At 62.2% G+C, this 18,819-nt stretch overlaps 1 protein-coding gene across 1 annotated transcript in view; it reads right to left on the reverse strand.

Annotated features, from left to right (window-relative positions):
* The window catches only part of PLCD4 (phospholipase C delta 4), a 30,241-nt gene extending 18,106 nt beyond the window's left edge, over positions 1-12,135 (reverse strand). The window contains exon 1 of the mRNA XM_073304924.2: positions 11,974-12,135. The gene's annotated coding sequence lies outside the window, so the exon portion shown is untranslated. The remainder of the gene's footprint in view (positions 1-11,973) is intronic.
* Between the last annotated feature and the right edge of the window lie 6,684 nt (positions 12,136-18,819).

Genomic DNA, 18,819 nt, shown 5'->3' on the forward strand with positions numbered 1-18,819 from the left:
GAGGAGAAGGAGAGGGAGCGTCAGGAGAAGGAGAGGGAGCGTCAGGAGAAGGAGAGGGAGCGTCAGGAGAAGGAGAAACAAAGGCAGCATGAACTGGAGCTGGCCAGGCTGAGGAGCAGTGGGGCCCCGGCTGCGGTGAGTGCGGGGGGACCCAAGACTGCAAGGAGCTTTGATAAGTGCTTCCTGGCCCAGCGGAAGGAGGGGGAGGACATGGATAGCTTCCTGACGGCCTTTGAGAATGCCTGTGAGCTGCACAGGGTTGACCCTGCAGACAGGCTCCAGTTCCTCACCCCCTTACTGGACCCCAAAGCCGTGGAGGGGTACAGCCGGATGACAGGGCCGGAGGCAGGGGACTATGAACTGTTCAAGCAGGCCCTGCTCCGTGAGTTTGGGCTGACCCCCGAGATGTACCGGAGAAGGTTCCGGAGTCAGCGTAAAACGCCTGAGGTCACCCACCTACAACTGGTCAACCGGATGCAGGGGTATGCCCGCAAGTGGACAGCTGGGGCCCGAGCTAAAGAGGACCTGCTTGACCTAATCGAACTGGAGCAGCTGTATGAACAGTGCCCTTCCGACCTGAGGCTGTGGTTGGTGGACAAAAAGCTCGAGAACCCCCAGCACGCAGGGCAGCTGGCCGACGAGTTTGTGAACAGTCAGTCAGGGGGTAGCCGGGAGGAGCCCCAAAAGAACAGGCCCGAGAGTCACCATGGGGCCTCCCAGCGGGGAAATAGGGAGAACTCCCTCCCACGGGGAACGCCTGGCGTCGGGCCCCTCCGACCCGCTCGAGGGGACCAACGTGACCTGAGCTGCTATCACTGTGGCCAGAGAGGCCACGTACGGTCCCAGTGCCCTGGGCTCAGGGACAGACTGAGCAGACCCAACCTACCCAGGGTTAACTGGGTAGGGACTCAGCTGGACGAGGGGCAGACGACCCAGTCAAGGGGGGCTACCAGTTTATCACCTGCCCCGGAGGGAAGAGTACCCCAGGCCAGCTCCGCCAGAGGGCTGGAGGCTCTGGACTCAGGGTGCTCAGTTTACAGGGTGGGCGCGGGGCTGTCCCTCCGGAGAGAGTGCCTTGTTCCCCTGGAGGTGGATGGGAGGAAGGTCAATGGATACTGGGATACGGGCGCGGAGGTGACGCTGGCCCGGCCCGAGGTGGTGGCCCCAGATCGGGTGGTGCCCAACACCTACCTGACCCTGACAGGGGTGGGCGGGACCCCATTTAAGGTGCCCGTGGCAAGGGTACACCTGAAATGGGGGGCCAAGGAGGGCCCCAAGGATGTGGGGGTACACCACCATTTGCCCACTGAGGTTTTGATGGGGGGAGACCTAGAGGACTGGCCAAGCAAGCCCCAGACCGCCCTGGTTGTGACCCGTAGCCAGAACCGGCGAGGGGCACTGCGCCCTGACCTTGGGGAGGGTATCACACCGGAGGCGCAGGACCCTGCCCTGGTGGGGAGGGAGCGCCGAGGGGCACGGCTCAGAGAGGTGGAGGCCTCAGACCTGGCCACTGAGGGGGAACCGGTCCCCATCCCTTCCCCAGCCGCTGAGTTCCAGGCCGAGTTGAGGAAAGATCCCTCCTTGCGCAAGCTCAGGGACCTGGCCGACCTCAGTGTGGTACGGACCATGAGGAGAGGCTGCCAGGAGAGGTTCCTGTGGGAGAAGGGGTTCCTGTACTGAGAATGGGCTCCCACAAGGGAAGTGGAGTCCTGTGGGATCAGGAGGCAGCTGGGGGTCCCCCAGAAGTATCGCCGCAAGCTCCTGTCCCTGGCCCATGACATCCCCCTCGCAGGGCACCAGGGAATCCGGCGCACCCGGCAGAGGTTGCTACAGAACTTTTACTGGCCCGGGGTCTTTACCACGGTCCGGCAGTATTGCCGATCCTGTGACCCTTGTCAGAGGGTGGGGAAGGCCCGGGACAAGGGGAAAGCGGCTTTGAGACCTTTGCCCATCATAGAGGAGCCTTTCCAGAAGGTGGCCATGGACATCGTGGGGCCTCTCAGCAAGACGACCCGGTCGGGGAAGAAATACATTCTGGTGGTGGTAGATTTTGCCACCCGCTACCCCGAGGCAGTGCCCTTAGCTTCCATTGAAGCAGACACCGTGGCCGATGCGCTCCTGACCATTTTCAGCCGAGTGGGGTTCCCCAAGGAAGTCTTGACAGACCAAGGCTCCAACTTCATGTCGGCCCTGCTCCGGTGCTTGTGGGAGAAATGTGGGGTCCGGCACGACTGGGCCTCAGCTTATCACCCCCAGTCCAATGGGCTGGTGGAGAGGTTTAATGGGACGCTAAAGATGATGCTGAAAACCTTTATGAACCAGCACCCGCAGGATTGGGACAAGTACTTACCTCACCTGCTGTTCGCGTACAGGGAGGTGCCCCAGGAGTCTACCGGATTTTCGCCTTTCAAACTGTTATATGGCAGGAGGGTGAGGGGCCCCCTAGACCTGATGAGAGACGAGTGGGAGGGGAAGGCCACTCCCGATGGAGAGTCAGTGGTGGAGTATGTCCTGATCTTCCGAGAGAGACTGGCTGAACTCATGGGCCTGGCCAGGGAGAATCTGGCCAGAGCCCAGAGGAAGCAGAAGGTCTGGTATGACCGCACGGCGCGGACCCGTGCCTACGCCACCGGGGATCCGGTGATGGTTCTCATCCCTGTGAGAAAGAACAAACTACAGGCCGCCTGGGAGGGCCCTTTCAAGGTTGTCAAGCAGCTCAATGAGGTAAACTATGTGGTGGAGCTGTCGAACCGGGCACACCACCGCCAGGGGTACCATGTGAATATGATGAAGCCATATTATGCCGGGGGAATGTGGTGTTGGCCGTGTGTGGACAGTGGGAGGAGCAGGGAGATGACCCTTTAGTAGATCTATTCCCTGGGACCAGAGCTGGTTCCCCGCTGGAAACAATTCCCCTCTCGGATCAGCTAACCCCTGCCCACCAAGCTGAGGTCAGGGGGGTGCTGCATCCGTACCGACAGCTGTTTTCCAACCAGCCTGGACGCCCTAATCTGACTGTCCACCGGGTGCAGACAGGGTCGCACCTGCCGATAAGATGCTCCCCCTTCCGAGTCACAGGGAAAACTGCTCAGGACCTGGAAAGAGAGGTCCAGGACATGCTGGCTTTGGGGGTGATCCAGCCATCGGCCAGCCCTTGGGCCTCGCCGGTGGTGCTGGTCCCCAAAAGGGACCGGTCGGTCCGGTTCTGTGTGGACTATCGGAAGCTCAGTGCCATCACTGTATCTGATGCCTACCCCATGCCCAGGCCGGACGAGCTCCTAGACAAGCTGGGAGGAGCTCGGTACCTCACCACCATGGACCTTACAAAGGGCTACTGGCAAGTGCCGCTGGATGCAGATGCCCGGCTGAAATCGGCCTTTATCACCCCTCTGGGGCTCTATGAGTTCCTGACCCTGCCTTTCGGCCTCAAGGGAGCGCCGGCCACCTTCCAGCGCCTGGTGGACCAGCTCCTGAGGGGGATGGAGAGTTTTGCTGTGGCGTATATTGATGACATCTGTGTCTTTAGCCAGACCTGGGAGGACCACGTGTCCCAGGTTAGACAAGTGCTGGACCGACTCCAGGGGGCTGGGCTGACTGTAAAAGCGGAGAAGTGCAAGGTGGGGATGGCGGAAGTATCTTACCTGGGTCATTGGGTGGGGAGCGGCCGCCTAAAGCCGGAACCAGCCAAGGTGGAGGTGATCAGAGACTGGCCCGCTCCCCACACCAAAAAGCAGGTCCAAGCCTTTATTGGGATGGCAGGAAACTACCGAAGATTTGTGCCCCACTTTAGCGCCATCGCCACCCCCATCACGGAGCTGTGCAAGAAGGGGAAGCCAGACAAGGTGGTCTGGACCGAGCAGTGCCAGGAGGCTTTCCGGGCGCTGAAGGAGGCTCTGGTCAGTGGCCCAGTCCTGGCAAACCCAGACTTTGACAAGCCCTTTGTGGTGTTCACCGACGCCTCAGACACGAGACTGGGGGCAGTGTTAATGCAGGAGGATGAAAAGGGGGAGAGACACCCCATCGTGTACCTGAGCAAGAAGTTGCTACCCCGGGAGCAACACTACGCGGCCATCGAGAAGGAGTGCCTGGCCATGGTGTGGGCCCTCCAGAAACTAGAGCCCTATCTCTTCGGGCGACACTTCACCGTCTACACCGACCACTCTCCCCTGACCTAGCTGCACCAGATGAAAGGAGCCAACGCCAAGCTCCTGAGATGGAGCCTGCTCCTGCAGGATTACGACATGGACGTGGTCCACGTGAAGGGAAGTGCCAACCTGATAGCGGATGCGCTGTCCCGGAGAGGGGGCCCCGAACTTCCCCAGGTCACTGGTCAGCGTGACCCCGCTCAGTTCAGTCTCGAAGGGGGGAGAGATGTGAGGATGTGAGGCAGCAGGGAGGGGGGAGTGTTGACCTGGGAATGTGCCCTGGGGATGGGAGACCTGAGAGCCTGTCACCTGAGCCAGGAGGGGGAGAGGGAGGTAACACCTCTGCCCAGGCATGTGAAGACAGGCTGCAGCAGGGAACCTGCTGGGTGGGTTTAGTTTCAGTTTGGGGCTGGGTGGTGGAACACAGGGAACCCCAGGGCTGGGGTCTAAGCTCCCTGCTCCCCCAGAAGGACGTGATTGAGGGGTCCTGGGGGTACCCACAAGCTCCGTTGTGGACTGTGTTCCTGTTGTCCGATAAACCCTCTGTTTTACTGGCTGGCTGAGAGTCTCAGTGAATCCCAGGAAGAGGGGTGCAGGGCCCGGACTCCCCCACACTCTGTGACAACTACGCTTCCCTCCTGCAACCAGGCCACCCCTGCTCCAAGTCCCACGCCGGCTGCTCCATCTTTCCTTCAACAGGCTTTGCCGTTGTTGTAGCTTCTGGGCCAGCGGCTGCAGCCTTGCTGGGCCAGGTGACTTGTACAGAGCCCACCCGCGGGAGGTGGCTTCACCGTCAGGCCACTGCAGCCTGCTCGATCTCACAGGCCCTGCAAACCTGTCTACACTGCTCCTTTGTGTCGCTGCTGGTGGGGGACTGGCACTCGCCCAGCTGCGGTCGTCAGTCTGTTAACGGGGTCCTGTTTGTTCGCTGGGTAGCTCACACACCTTGTTTCTTCTGACTCTCCTCGGTCGGGCCAGTTGATACCGTGGCCTTGGCCCCGCCTGCCCGGGGGCGCTGAATGACTGCCGCTACTCAGCGTTTCTCTTCGGTTTCATCTCAGCCACTGTCCTGAGGCTGTAGCTACCTCAAGGTTGCTACGGCCATGGGGGAGCTGCACATTGGGATGGGGGGCACTGGTAGAGCTGGGGGGCGGGGAGCCCAGGGCTGGGCTAGCAGGGGTTGTGGGTCAGGATTGAGGGGCACCGGCAGAGCTGGGGGAGCCCCAGGGCCAGGATAGCAGGGCGGGGGAGTTTAAAAACAGGACTGGGTGCCCCCGCAGAGCAGCATGGGGGGATTGTCAGGGCCTGCCTGCACTCAGCCGTCTCCAGTCACCTCTTTCAGCCCTTCAGTTGCGAATCTGGCCCTGGCGCATGGTCCGGATTCGGGAAAGGCCTGAGGGCGATTCACCAGGCCCAAGTGACAAGTCCCCGTGAAGACAGCCTCTCTCCTGGCTCGGTCCCCAAGTGGCAGAGAGGGGAGGGCCCGCAGAGACAGAGACGTACATGGGAGAGATGGGGGCGAGGGGCTCAAGCTCCATAGCCGTGTCCCCCTGGACAATGGGGGTTGGGGGGGGGTTAGCTCCAAGGGGAACGAGCAAAGGTGCATGGGCAGCCTGCCCTCCATTCACAGGGACCGGGCTGCACCCGTGTGCAGCCGGGCAGGGCCTGCTGAGCCCCCTGCCGCTGCCCGCGCTGGATGGACTGTCAGGCCCAGCGTGTCCGGGAACCCTGGCACTGCCCCGGGCCGGGGCCAAGCAGGGAGTTGGAGGTGGGGGGCAGGGGGCTGGGGTCTATCCCCGCTGCCCCTGCAGATCCCAGAGTGACAATCCCCAGAGCTTCCCTTGGGGCTGAGACCCAGCCCGCAAGGGAAATTATGCAGATAATTGCAAATGCCTGAGAGGCGGGCTGGGCGGGAAATTCCCCGGGGGGGGTAACAGCACCCCCCGGAATGAAATCAGGGTCCGACAGCCACACTCCCACGCCAGGGGAGGGGAGCTGCAAGGAGAGGGCGCGGGGAGGCGCTGTCTCACCCGCCCGCACCGAGGCCCTGAGATGGGCAGGGATGGGGCAGGCAAGCAGCCCAGCTCAGACCTTCCGGAGCCACTAAACGGAGCCCAGGCTGGCAGCTGGTGGCCAGGGAGAACCCCAGGGCCGGGCTGCGTCCAGCGGCCCCAGCACAGAACCTGGCTCCAGCCAAGTCCGGTCTGCCCTGCAGCTGCATCCGGCCGGAGAAAAGCCCCCAGGGAAGCACAGGAGGCCGGGGCTGCGCTGGGTCTCTGGAGCGGGCTGCAGCAGCCTGGCAGGGGTGCTGAGGAAGCAGCCAAAGGGCTGGTGGTTTCTCAGCGTCTGTCTCACATCCTGGAGGCTGGGCCAGATCCCCGCGCAGGCTGCGGCCGCTAAGGATCCTGCCGGCACAGATGCTGGCGGAGCCCAGGGCGGGGGTTGGGCTGGGCGAGAGGGGTAGGAGCAGCCTGGGTCTCCTTTGCGCCTTCTAGTCTGGAGGGGCCCCTGGCCAGCCGATACCTGGCTGCCCTCCAGCCCAGGGGAGTGGCCCAGCCGTCAGAGTAGCCAGAGCCCCGTGTGCCAAGCTCCTGGCCCGCCCAGCCCCCTGGGGAGAGGAGCGGCCCCAGGCCGGCGGAACTGCGCTCGCTGGATCGCCCAGCCCCACAAGCAGAGGGGAGCGGGCACTCCCAGGACAGGGCAGTGCCAGCCAGGGACAATGCCGACCCCTGCGGATACCGACCCGCTGGGCCAGGCGCTGCCCCCACACAGGGGAAGGGCAGCCCCTGCCTGGACGGCTCACCGGCTTTAAACCATGCCAGGCTGGGGCGGGGCTGGGGCGACAGGAACACCAGCCAGCTTCTTCCGAGTGTGCCCCGTCTGGCGGCACAGAGAGCCAGGGGCAGCAGCCTCTGCTTGCCCACTGCCCAACGGGTATTCGCTGGGGCCGCTCCGTGGCCGTCGGGCTGCAAGGGGGTCTCGCGGAGACCCAGGGCATGGGCCAGTTTGTCTCACCGAGCTGGGAAACGCCCCCCCCGCCCCGAATTGAACCCCCGTCCTGCCCAGAGGGTGAGGCTGTTTCACAAGCGGGAGAGGGCGTCCATCCCCAGCGGGTGCAACTCACCCTGATCTACCCCGGTGTCCTGATCTACAGCAGCCGAGCAGCTGCCCCTTCCCCGCCCGGCTCCCTGGCCCGCTCGGTCTCCTCCTGGCGGAGACGCCCCGCTTGGACACGCCCTTCGGAGCTGCTCCTTCCAGCCCACCGTACTGGAGTGCAGGCACTGCTGAATTTGTGCCAGGGCTGAGCCCCGGGACCTCAGGGCCTGGCACCTCACAGCCCCCGGCGCCCTGGGCCTGGCACCTCACAGCCCCCGGCGCCTCTGGGCCCGGCACCTCACAGTCCCCGGCGCCTCTGGCCTGGCACCTAATAGCCCCCGGCGCCCTGGGCCTGGCACCTCACAGCCCCCGGCACCTCTGGGCCTGGCACCTCACAGCCCCCGGCGCCCTGGGCCTGGCACCTCACAGCCCCCGGCCCTCTGGGCCTGGCACCTCACAGCCCCCGCACCTCTGGGCCTGGCACCTCACAGCCCCCGCACTCCTGGGCCTGGCACCTCACAGCCCCTGGCGCCCTGGGCCTGGCACCTCACAGCCCCCGGCACCTCTGGGCCTGGCACCTCACAGCCCCCGGCGCCCTGGGCCTGGCACCTCACAGCCCCCGGCCCTCTGGGCCTGGCACCTCACAGCCCCCGGCACCTCTGGGCCTGGCACCTCACAGCCCCCGGCCCTCTGGGCCTGGCACCTCACAGCCCTCGGCGCCTCTGGGCCTGGCACCTCACAGCCCCCGGCCCTCTGGGCCTGGCACCTCACAGCCCCCGGCACCTCTGGGCCTGGCACCTCACAGCCCCCGGCCCTCTGGGCCTGGCACCTCACAGCCCTCGGCGCCTCTGGCCTTGCTGCATCAGTTATGAAAGTAGAACGGTTGCTTGAGCCCTGGCACCTCGGTCGTTGCAAATTAAGCCCTGAGTGCGGGTGAAACGAGGCCTGGCGACCAACGGCCCGGGAGCCGCCGTCGGGCTTTTTGCAGACAGGCCAAGCCGCGTGTGGCAGATGCTGCGTTCGAACCAGGGCTGCGGATTCCCGGAAACGGCCTGGCGCCCTGCCCGCGTCTTCGAGAAGCAGCCTCAGCCCCTCCGCAGGGAGCTGCCCCGGCAGCAGGCTTGACCCCTCACTCACGAGCCCAGAGCGTTCCCGCCGGTGTGCGCCAAGGGGCGATTCGAGCCAGCCCAGAACCGGAAAGGGCGGCTCTGAAGCAGCCGTCTGGCCCCAGGCTCCCAGCGGGCACGGGCAGGCTGGAGAGAAGCTGACCCCAGCGGCGCAGCTTTGATCGGACCCACACACTGAGTTTCTGGGAAGGGGAGGGGGCCCTGGGACAGCACCGGCTGCTGGGCGGACCAGGACCAGCTCTTTGCCACTTGGAGCTCGGGTCCTTCCCAGCCACTGGCAAAGGGGCTGCAAAAGAAAGGTGCCCTAGCAGTGTTCACTGCAACCCCCCCTGCCCATGTCCATGCCACCCTCTCTGGGACCGGGCCTCCCCCCGTCCTCTTCCCCACAACCCCCCAGAGCCCACCCAGCCTGGTATCCTGCCTGCACCCTGGCTTCATGCTCCCCCCACCACAGGACGTCAGAGCGGCCAGACTGGGTCAGACCGAAGGTCCCTCTAGCCAAGGATCCTGTCTTGTGACAATGGCCAGGGCCAGGTGCCCCGGAGGGAATGACCAGAACAGGCCATCGGGGAGTGATCCGTCCTGTCGAGAAGTCCTTGCTCATTCACCAAGTCCAGCTGGTCTGGGTGGCGGCTGGGCTGGAGAGCCCCCGGGGGCTGGCTGGCGCCATGGTGAGATGGGGCAAGTGACCCAGGACTTCCCATTTGTCACTGGCTTGGTGCAATCTCATTGCTGATCACACCCCCTCCGTGCCCGGAGGTCAGCACTCACAGGTGGGAGCTGCTCCAGCCAGCCTGAGAGGGGATTGAACCAGGGAAGGGGGGGGGGGCAGTCGCCAGCTATCGCTGTCTCCCAGCCCAGCCTGGCTGCCTCTGGGGAAGATGCTTTAGCTAAACACAAGGGCTCAGCCCAGGGGGAACTGGACGAATGTCTCGGATCTGTGCTCTGCTCCTGGGCCTTTCTGGCGTTCACCTCTTTGCAGGCCCTCCTCTGGGGCTGGGGACACATGGCCCCTCTCCTTGCTTGACTCTATGGGGTGGGGGGACCCTGGGGCGAAGCTAGCAGGAGGAGAGACACATCCTGCTTCCCCCACCTGGCTGCACTCTGGCCCCCTCAGCGGAGCTCCCAAAGCTGGGGTGCTCCCAAGGCCCCCAGCCTCCCCCCCCCCCGCGCCCGACGGGGCACGCTAAGTTTGAGTCCACATGACCAGTCGCCCAGCCTTCACCCGCCCCACCCAAGGGGTCACAGCTCGGAGTGTCTCCCTCCAAGGGGTCCCTGGCTCGGACCCAGGCAAGAACCGCTGGCCCATTCGCGCAGGGAATGGGCTTGGTTTGGGGGACCGTGGAGAACAGGGGAGGAGCGTGCCCTAGTGACTGGTGGGGGCAAGGCCCCTCAGCTGGTGGGAACCCACCCAGCCCCATGGACTTCACTTTGCTGCCCCAGCAGAGCCAGGGGGATTTCCAGCCCCTGCAGGGTCTGGAGGGGGGGAGGACGGGGCAGAGCGAAGGGTCCCAGTTTGATCACGGTCTGCTGGCCGTGGGATGGAGCTATGGGATGGAGCTATGGGATGGAGCTGCGGGGTGGGGGTGGGGGGGCGAGGACATGGCTGTGCTGGCAGGTCCGGCAGGGAGGGGGCTGGGTAAGTCTCTCCCACCAGGGTGCAGAGGAATGGGAGATGCTGCCAAGCAGCTGTCCCTGGGAGCAGGGGGTGCCTCTGGGTGGGGGGGGGCGGGGGGGGCGTGATGCGGGACTGCTCAAGTGGGGACACCTGGGCCCTCTGCAGCTCGGGGCCCCCGGCTGCTGACTGCAAAACCCCACAGAGCACCAGGGAGAAGCCGCTGCCCCAGCCAGCACACAGCACCAGGTCCCCCGGGAAGGCTGGGGCCACGCTGCCCTAGGACACGGGAACGCTGCCAACTGCCTGGCCGACAGGAAGGAGCGAAAGGCCCTGGGGGGATTTGAACCCGCAGCTCCGGGGAGCGTGAGCGTCCCGCAGAGGCTGCTGTGAGCACCGCTTGAGGCACTGTGCCAGGAGTCAGGCTGCCTGGGTTCCATTCCAGGCTACCACAGACTCATGCTGGGACCTTGGCAAGTCTCTTCCTCGCCCCGTGCCTCAGTTTCCCCCGCTTGTGGCAGGCTGCAGGAAACAGAGCGCGTCAATGTACTTTGGGATCCCTAGGTGGAAGTGGCTGGAGGGGGGCAATCATCTGCCCCCAGGGATCTGGAATGACCCCTGCTGTCCCCCCCAGACGGTGGCACCATCCCTGCCACCCTGTGGAGCATGCCAGCTATCTGTAAAAGGCCCGTCACCATGGCGTTTAGGCAGCAGCTGAACACAGGGAAATCAAGGCTCCCAGGGGCAGCAGCTCCTGCCTGAGAAGCTGGGAAGGGTGGCAGGAGACCCAGGGCCCGATCCCCCACGGTGCTGAGCACCTGCTGCGCCATGGGTGGTGGGTGCTGAGCCCCTCTGAGAGAGATCAGTCCTGGAGCCGAAAGGGGGCGGGAAGTGGGAGAGCCCTGGGAGCTGCCAGTGCCCAGACGGCCATGGGGGGGCTGCAGCTCAGAGTGCCTGTGTGACGAAGTGGGACTGTTCTTAATGTTTCCTCTGAATAGTGTGGGGGTGCCTCAGTTTCCCCTATGCAGTTCTTAAGTATCTAGGGGGTGGGGTTAGGGTGTATGATCATTGCAGAGCCCTAGAGGGCAGGTGTGTGCAGGAGTCTGGACACAGAGAATGGCCGACACCCTGTTTCCTGGCCACTGATGGCCTGGACCCTTCCCCCCTGCAAGGTGAGAGCTAAAGGGTTGGAGAACAAAGGAATCCGGTGACCTCCTGGCCCGGGAAAGGGACAAAGCCCAGAGGAGGAGGGGCTGGAGGGAGTTTCAGTTGGGGGCTGGCTGGGACATGGAGTGAAGGGCAGACGGGGTTGTCTGGCTCACTGCCCCCCAAAATGGACCCAGCTGAGGGGTCTTGTTCTCTGCACCTACAAGCTCTGTGTTAGACCATGTTCCTGTCGTCTAATAAACCTCTTTTTTACTGGTTGGCTGAGAGTCATGTCTGACTGCGAAGTTGGGGGGCAGGACCCTCTGGCTTCCCCAGGACCCCGCCTGGGTGGACTCGCAGGGGGAAGCGCACGGAGGGGCAGAGGATGCTGAATGCTCCGAGGTCTGACCCAGGAAGGGGGAAGCCGGGTGAGCTGTGTGTCCTGCAGACAGGCTGCTCCCAGAGAGGAGATGTCCCCAGAGTCCTGACTGGCTTCATGGGGAGCAGGTCCAGAGCATCACCCGGGGACTCCGTGACAGCCTGGCACTGCCCGGCCTGGGTGCGTTACAGAGCCCGAGAGGTTAACTCAGGCCACAGGAGACCAGCTGGGAAACTGTCCCAATCCGCTCAGCACCGACCTTGTGAGAGCAATAAACCCAGCAGGAGCCAGCCCCGTCCAGCCAGGCATGTCCCCCACATACACCCCAGCTCCCTGCAGGCGCCTCTCGGCTCTGCCTGGACGGTGCCCAGCGCTGCGTCTGCAGCAGCAGGGCAGCTGCCCAGCAAGGCCCCAATGCCCCCAAATCCACGGGAAGCGGAGTTGCTACCGAAGCGGCTCCCTTACCAGTGGCCGGTGCCTCCCGCAGCAGCTGGCTCCCCTCCTCCGGTCCCCCTCTCTTCCCGGGGCTCCGTCCCAGGCTGCGGGCGCTCAGGGCAGCTCCTGACCCAGCAGCTGAGCTTGCCAGGAGCAATGATCTCCCAGTGGCTCAGCCCTGCCCAGCTCCCGCTCTCTCCTTAAAGGCACAGAGCCAGGAGCTCCCTGGTCACCCTGCCACTTGGCAGGCTGCTCAGCTGCCTGGAGGGATGGCGCAGGGAGCTGCTCCCTGGATGCCCGGCTGTGCATGGAGAGGAGACCCCCCCTCTCCACAGGCCTCGCCCCCAGCCAGGGACTCGCCTTCCCTACAACAGATGAACTCACCTGGGCCTGGATCCCTTGTAAGAATCCCCTGGCCTTGTTTTCACTTAATGCTCTGCCAGCCAGGACACCGGGGTTCCGTCCTCCATCCTGGTCTCTTGTACCGGTGCAGGCGGCAGCCGCCGGGGACGGAGACCACAGCTGGCGGGATACACCGCAGTCTTGGGGCCACCAGCAGACCAACCCGAGGGACGAGCCTTTGTGGCTAGTACCCCTTTGTCCCCCAACAGCATGGATGGAAGGGGAAGTCTGAGCGTGCCCTGGGCCAATGGCAGAGCCGGGTCGGGGACTGGGCCGCTGTCTGCTCTGGGGTCTACCAGGGTAGCTGTGGTCTGGGGGTCGCTCCCCCGCCCACCCCACGCTGCGGAGCGGCCAGGGCTTCCAGCCAGGTACAAGCTGGGTCCCGTTTAACCGAGCCGTAACGCTGCCGTTCGAGCTGGGCCAGGAACAGGCCGGGATTGAGGTTCCAGCCCTTTAGCAGGGGCGAGCGTCAGCTCAGAGGGCACCCGGAGGCTGGAGCCAGCTCTGAGCTTAGGTTTCATTAGCAAATGTAATCGCCGGCCTTGTACCAGCACCTTCACTGCAGGGTTTGATCATCCCCTGGGCTGGCTGCAGTTTAGACAGAAGGGGGTGTTGTGGGTTATGGAAATGAGCAGAAATAAATAAAGGAATGAAGAGGGGGGGAATAGATCCAGTGAAACGAATGAGAACGGAGCGATTGGAAATGTACGAAGAACTTCCTTTCACAAGGAACTGACCATGGCTGGGTGGCCGGCATGTTTGGTGTGCCCTCCTGCAATTCACCGCCGGCACTGCAAAGCGGGGACCCACAATCACTGCAAACCCCGGCGGGTTCGACCTCCCTGCCAGGAGCTGGCACCTGGCTACCCCCACGTAGGGCAGGACGCAGGACTGGCAGCGGGACGCTGAAGTCTCATTCACAGTCCAGGGTTGTTTTTCTCCCAGGGAAAACAACAGGCCCAAGGGAGTTCTACGCAGAGCAGGCTGGGGGGGGGCTCACGGCTTTAGTGCTGGAGTAGCGAAGGATGCTGCTCCGCGTAGGAATGTGCTACCGGGCGCACTTATCGATCAACATAGATTGTAAGAAACTGCTATTGTATTGAAGTGTTACCCGCCCTAGCAGATGGCTCTAGAGAGCCGTTTCTTGCACTGTCGCGTATGTGAAATGGCTACGGGGAAATGGGCTCTCTGCAGCCCTCAGCGATACGTACAGAGTGTAAGAAGCAGCTTTTCTAAAAAGATGCTACGTTAATTGTACATGCTTGAAAACTCTTATCGCATTTCAATCTTCCCTCATAGGTCATGTTTTCTCGACCTGACATTTTCACAAACTTTACAGGTGTTCTCTCCAGGGCGTTCTCTAGGTCGTGTTTTCTAGACCTGACATTTATCAGTGTTCTCTCTATGCCATTATCTCAATCATTAAGATTTTGAATAGAAACGTGTCCAGAACTGATCCCTGGAGAACCCCGCTCGTTATGCCCGTCGTATCTATCGTTATGTCCATCTCGCTTTCATTTCCGTGGTTTGTTTATGAGAAGGTCGCGGGAGACAGTATCGAAAGCCCCACTAAAGGCAAGCTAGACCACGTCTCCCGCTTGCAGGCTTGTCACGCTGGTAAGGAAAGCGATCCGGCTGGTTTGACACGGAGACTGCTTGAAACACCCTTTTCGAGCAAAGTTGGACCCGTCGCCGCTGCAGACTGTCGGGACGTGCTGCTGTCCGTGACACGGCGAGGGGAGAAGCTAATTCCTGCAGGCAGCATTTTCTCACACCGTGGGTGGGTCAGACGGCTACCTGCAGGAATCGGCGACATCCGCTGGCCTCAGCGAATTCTCACCACTCGCAGTTCCCGAGAGCTGCGAAGGGCCGTACCTGTTAGCCCGGTGCTGTTCTGAACAACATTAGCTCTTATGCTAACGGAAAGCGAGGGGGGTTGGGACCGCGCTAAAGAGATGACAGTCTTCACTCCTCTGCTGACAAAACGTGACCACAACCTTTTCCTGCGCACGTTTCTGGATGGTACACGGCTGTGGCCAGCTCAGTTAGGGCCCAGCTGGCCCGGCTACGGGGGCTGTGGGCCAGAAGCTGGAGAAGTCTCACTCTAGCCCTGGAGCGAGTGGGAAGGGGAGTAAGGTCCCTGACGCGGAGCAGTGCTGGGGAAGGGCAAGGGGAGCTGGGGCGCTCCAGCCTGGTAAACCCCCAGGCTGCAGGCCTTGATGAAGGCCTTTGAAAAGGTACAGGGGGGCTGCAGAGGGGCAGCCCGGGGATAGGCAAAGGCAGCAGGTCCTAACCCCTTGCCAATGGTGAGTGGCCATTACACTGCAGTCTGCCCCAGTGAGCGGGGGCGAGATGATGACTGGCAGTAGCCACTGAGGCAAGGTGGGTTTAGAGGGTTGGGGGTTCCCCTGGGAGGGGAAACCCAGAATAAGGGGTTACTGCGGGGGCAGCACCCCAAGGTAAAGGGTACCGGGGTCCGGCAGGGACACGGGTGCCAGCGGCAGGTGAGACACTGGCCAGTAGGAGGCGCTCTGTACACTGGAGAGCTAATTCCCTAAACGACCATCAGGAGGCGCTGCGCTGGTGAGTCTCAACCTCGCTCCAGTGCCATTGGATTAGAGGAGCTTTTGTGGCAAGAACCACCAGCAGAGCAAGGTGTGTGTAATATCACTATGTTACAGACTCCCACCTTAACCTGCTACTTCCCAGCTCATGAGGATAAACGAACTAACACCCTGGGTACCAGTAATATTCTAAACTTGACCTTGTCTTTGTGGGTCAATTGGACAAGTCTGTACAAGCTAATGAAGAAAAACAACCAAATTATCCAGCTGACGGAAATTTTTGGCTATTTTACATCAGGGACCTGAAATATAAAGAGTATCTGCACAAGCAGAGCAAATTATAACACACCATTGGTATGATATTCTTACAGGATGGGCCCCCTCTTGGCCTTCAACTTTAAAAATTGTTACACCCAATTATTCTGTTCTTTATTCCGATAAGTTTAATGTTAATTGTAATGTGTGGTAAGTTCTGCTGGATGCTGAAACCGCCAGCTCAGATTGTTTCAAAAACATGATACAGCCTTGAGACAATTACATCAAGTGTGACCCATTCAATCCCTGTGGACTGAAAGGCCATCTGCGGGTCAGCGTGGGGCTGAAGTTAGGAAATTGTTTCTTTTCTTTAATTACCATTATTAATATGACTTTATTTAGTGTCCAATGAACAAACCAAACTTCACCATTCTAACACTGTAACTCCCAACCTTCGAAATCGTTCGTCACACGTGTTTTAATAAGATTCCATATTGTAAGTAAAGCCCCATTTTAAAATGCTGGCTCCATTTTGCAAACCCGGCTGTGACCTCTTCAAGGGGGTTCAGGTGTGTGAATGGGGGACGCGTGGATAATGGGGGCCGCCTCCAGCCGCGGCCTGGCCTGACAAAGTCGAGTGCAAACGCCAGGGGCTGAAGAGCAGACCACAGCCCTGAGTAAGGGAGAAGAGTCCACCCCAAAAGAAAAGAATGAAGGGACAAAGGACGCACGATCAAAGCCAGGCCCAGTTGGCGGGCGATCCGTCACACCGAACCCAGGGGCTGCGTGACACAGCGAGACCTACAGACTCCTGTGCCGCCCCTGGGCTGGGTTTGGCCCTCTGCCACCCTCTGCCAGTGCCTCCCTCCGGGGCTTAACTCCACCTCCCCCCCATTCCTGATTTCCCTTTCGCCCCTCTCCTGCCGCTGGCTCCAGCTGCTTGATTCCCCGACCAGTCAATTTCCACCCCCTGCTCAGACCCTGGCCAACCCCCATCCTCCGATTCGCCCCCTTTGCCACGTTTTGACCCCTGTCTAAAGCAGTCCGCAGAATCCTACGGGCATGTAACGAGGCTGGTTCTGGCGGGACCCAACGGAGAGTGCCAAGTCAGGACAAACTGCTTCAAGCAGGGCAGTCACAGCCCAGGGCTGGGGTTTCTGTGCCCACCAAGGCAAACCAAACCAGCCAGACACAGAAGACTTTGCTTTTACCCCCCTGGCTAACCACAAGTCACACAAGCAATTCCCTTAGACACCCCAGTTTCCCAGTATCCCCACCAGTGCCACTGGTAGGGGGACAGATGGTTATGAAAACCAATACCCCAGTAAAAGAACAAAGCTTCTCTCGATCCCAAAGGACCAAGCCCCAGACCCAGGTCAATGTACAAGTCAGATCTTACCCACAAATCATGCTGTTACCAATCCTTTAGCATCTAAAATCTAAAGGCTTATTCATAAAAGGAAAAGATACAGACGAGAGCTAGAATTGGTGAAATGGAATCAGTGACATCCAGTGATGGCCAAGTCCTTGGTTCAGGCTTGCAGCAGTGGTGGAATAAACGGCAGGTTCAAATCAAGTCTCTGGAGAACATCCCCAGCTGGGATGGGTCCTTCACTCCTTGGTTCAAAGCTTCAGTTTGTAGCCAAGTCCCTCCAGAGGTCAGAAGCAGGACTGAAGACAAGATGGAGGATCTGCAGCAGCTTTGTATAGTCTCTTGCCGTGTGGTCTCTTTCTGTGTCCCAAGGACAAGCTGCCCATCCCATGGCCTGGAAACACCTCAGAGTCCTTTCCCTAGGCAGGTCCCTGCAGACCTGGCTGAGTCCCCAGGCGTGTCTGCCTTCTCTCAATGGGTCAGTTGTGTCGCTGATGGTCCCTAATGGGCCATCCAGCCGGCTAGGCAGAGCTGACACCAGCTTGTCTGGGGTGTCCCCCAGAAGCAGAGCATAAGTTTGAACTACAGACAGTACAGAGCCAATATTCCTAACTTCAACTACAAAAATGATACACACAGATAGACAGCATCACCCTAACCAGCAAACCATAACCTCCTCTTAGACACCTCATTTGACTCCCTTTATACAAGATTTGGTGCCACTACAGGACCTTGGTTGCAACAATGTTCTATACGGTCCCAGTTCAAGTCAATAATGTCACAGGGTAGAAGGGCGGGGGGAAGGGCAGTGGCTTCAGCAGATGCTCAGTGCACCGTCAGTGGCCCGTTCCTACGCAGAGCGGTATCCTACATGACACGTGGAACAGCTCAGGGCGTCCTGCGTCGGCAGCCCCTGGGTACCCTGCGACACCGTGCGGGGCTGGAGCGGAGCTTCCCCCAAAGCTCTGGGGGGTGTCGATCCAGGGCGCTGCCCCCTGAAGCGGGGCTGGGGGCACAGTGGGAAGGGGCAGGCGTTTGAATGGCTTCAGAGGCTGCCAGAGACTCACGCGGCCAATGCCAGAGCCAGCCCAGGGTGGGGGATCCCCAGAAAACCCAGGTGCTGCAGAAAGGGGAGGGGGCTCTCTCACCTCTGAACCGGTGTCAATCCCAGAACCCCTCAGTGCTCCTACAGCTCTGCTGGTGCCCCCACAGGTCTGCGATGCCAACCCTGGCTCCCCCCAATAGCCCTGCCGGTGCCCCTCACTCCCGACCCGCAGCCCCCCGGTACCCCAGCCCTGCCGGTGCCCCTCACTCCCGACCCACAGCCCCCCGTTACCCCAGCCCTGCCGGTGCCCCTCACTCCCGACCCACAGCCCCCCGTTACCCCAGCCCTGCCGGTGCCCCTCACTCCCGACCCGCAGCCCCCCGTTACCCCAGCCCTGCCGGTGCCCCTCACTCCGACCCACAGCCCCCCGTTACCCCAGCCCTGCCGGTGCCCCTCACTCCCGACCCGCAGCCCCCCGTTACCCCAGCCCTGCCGTTGCCCCTCACTCTCGACCCGCAGCCCCCCGTTACCCCAGCCCTGCCGGTGCCCCTCACTCCCGACCCGCAGCCCCCCATTACCCCAGCCCTGCCGGTGCCCCTCACTCCCGACCCGCAGCCCCCCGTTACCCCAGCCCTGCCGGTGCCCCTCACTCCTGACCCGCAGCCCCCTGCCAGCCCAGCCCTGCCCTCCTGCCCCAGCCCTGTCGGTGCCCCTCACTCCCGACCCACAGCCCCCCGTTACCCCAGCCCTGCCGGTGCCCCTCACTCCCGACCCACAGCCCCCCGTTACCCCAGCCCTGCCGGTGCCCCTCACTCCCGACCCGCAGCCCCCCGTTACCCCAGCCCTGCCGGTGCCCCTCACTCCGACCCACAGCCCCCCGTTACCCCAGCCCTGCCGGTGCCCCTCACTCCCGACCCGCAGCCCCCCGTTACCCCAGCCCTGCCGGTGCCCCTCACTCTCGACCCGCAGCCCCCCGTTACCCCAGCCCTGCCGGTGCCCCTCACTCCGACCCGCAGCCCCCCGTTACCCCAGCCCTGCCGGTGCCCCTCACTCCCGACCTGCAGCCCCCTGCCAGCCCAGCCCTGCCGGTGCCCCTCACTCCGACCCACAGCCCCCCGTTACCCCAGCCCTGCTGGTGCCCCTCACTCCGACCCACAGCCCCCTGCCAGCCCAGCCCTGCCGGTGCCCCTCACTCCCGACCCGCAGCCCCCCGTTACCCCAGCCCTGCCGGTGCCCCT

The sequence above is a fragment of the Lepidochelys kempii genome, chromosome 11 (assembly GCF_965140285.1).
Source record: "Lepidochelys kempii isolate rLepKem1 chromosome 11, rLepKem1.hap1, whole genome shotgun sequence".
NCBI classification, from domain to species: Eukaryota; Metazoa; Chordata; order Testudines; family Cheloniidae; genus Lepidochelys; species Lepidochelys kempii.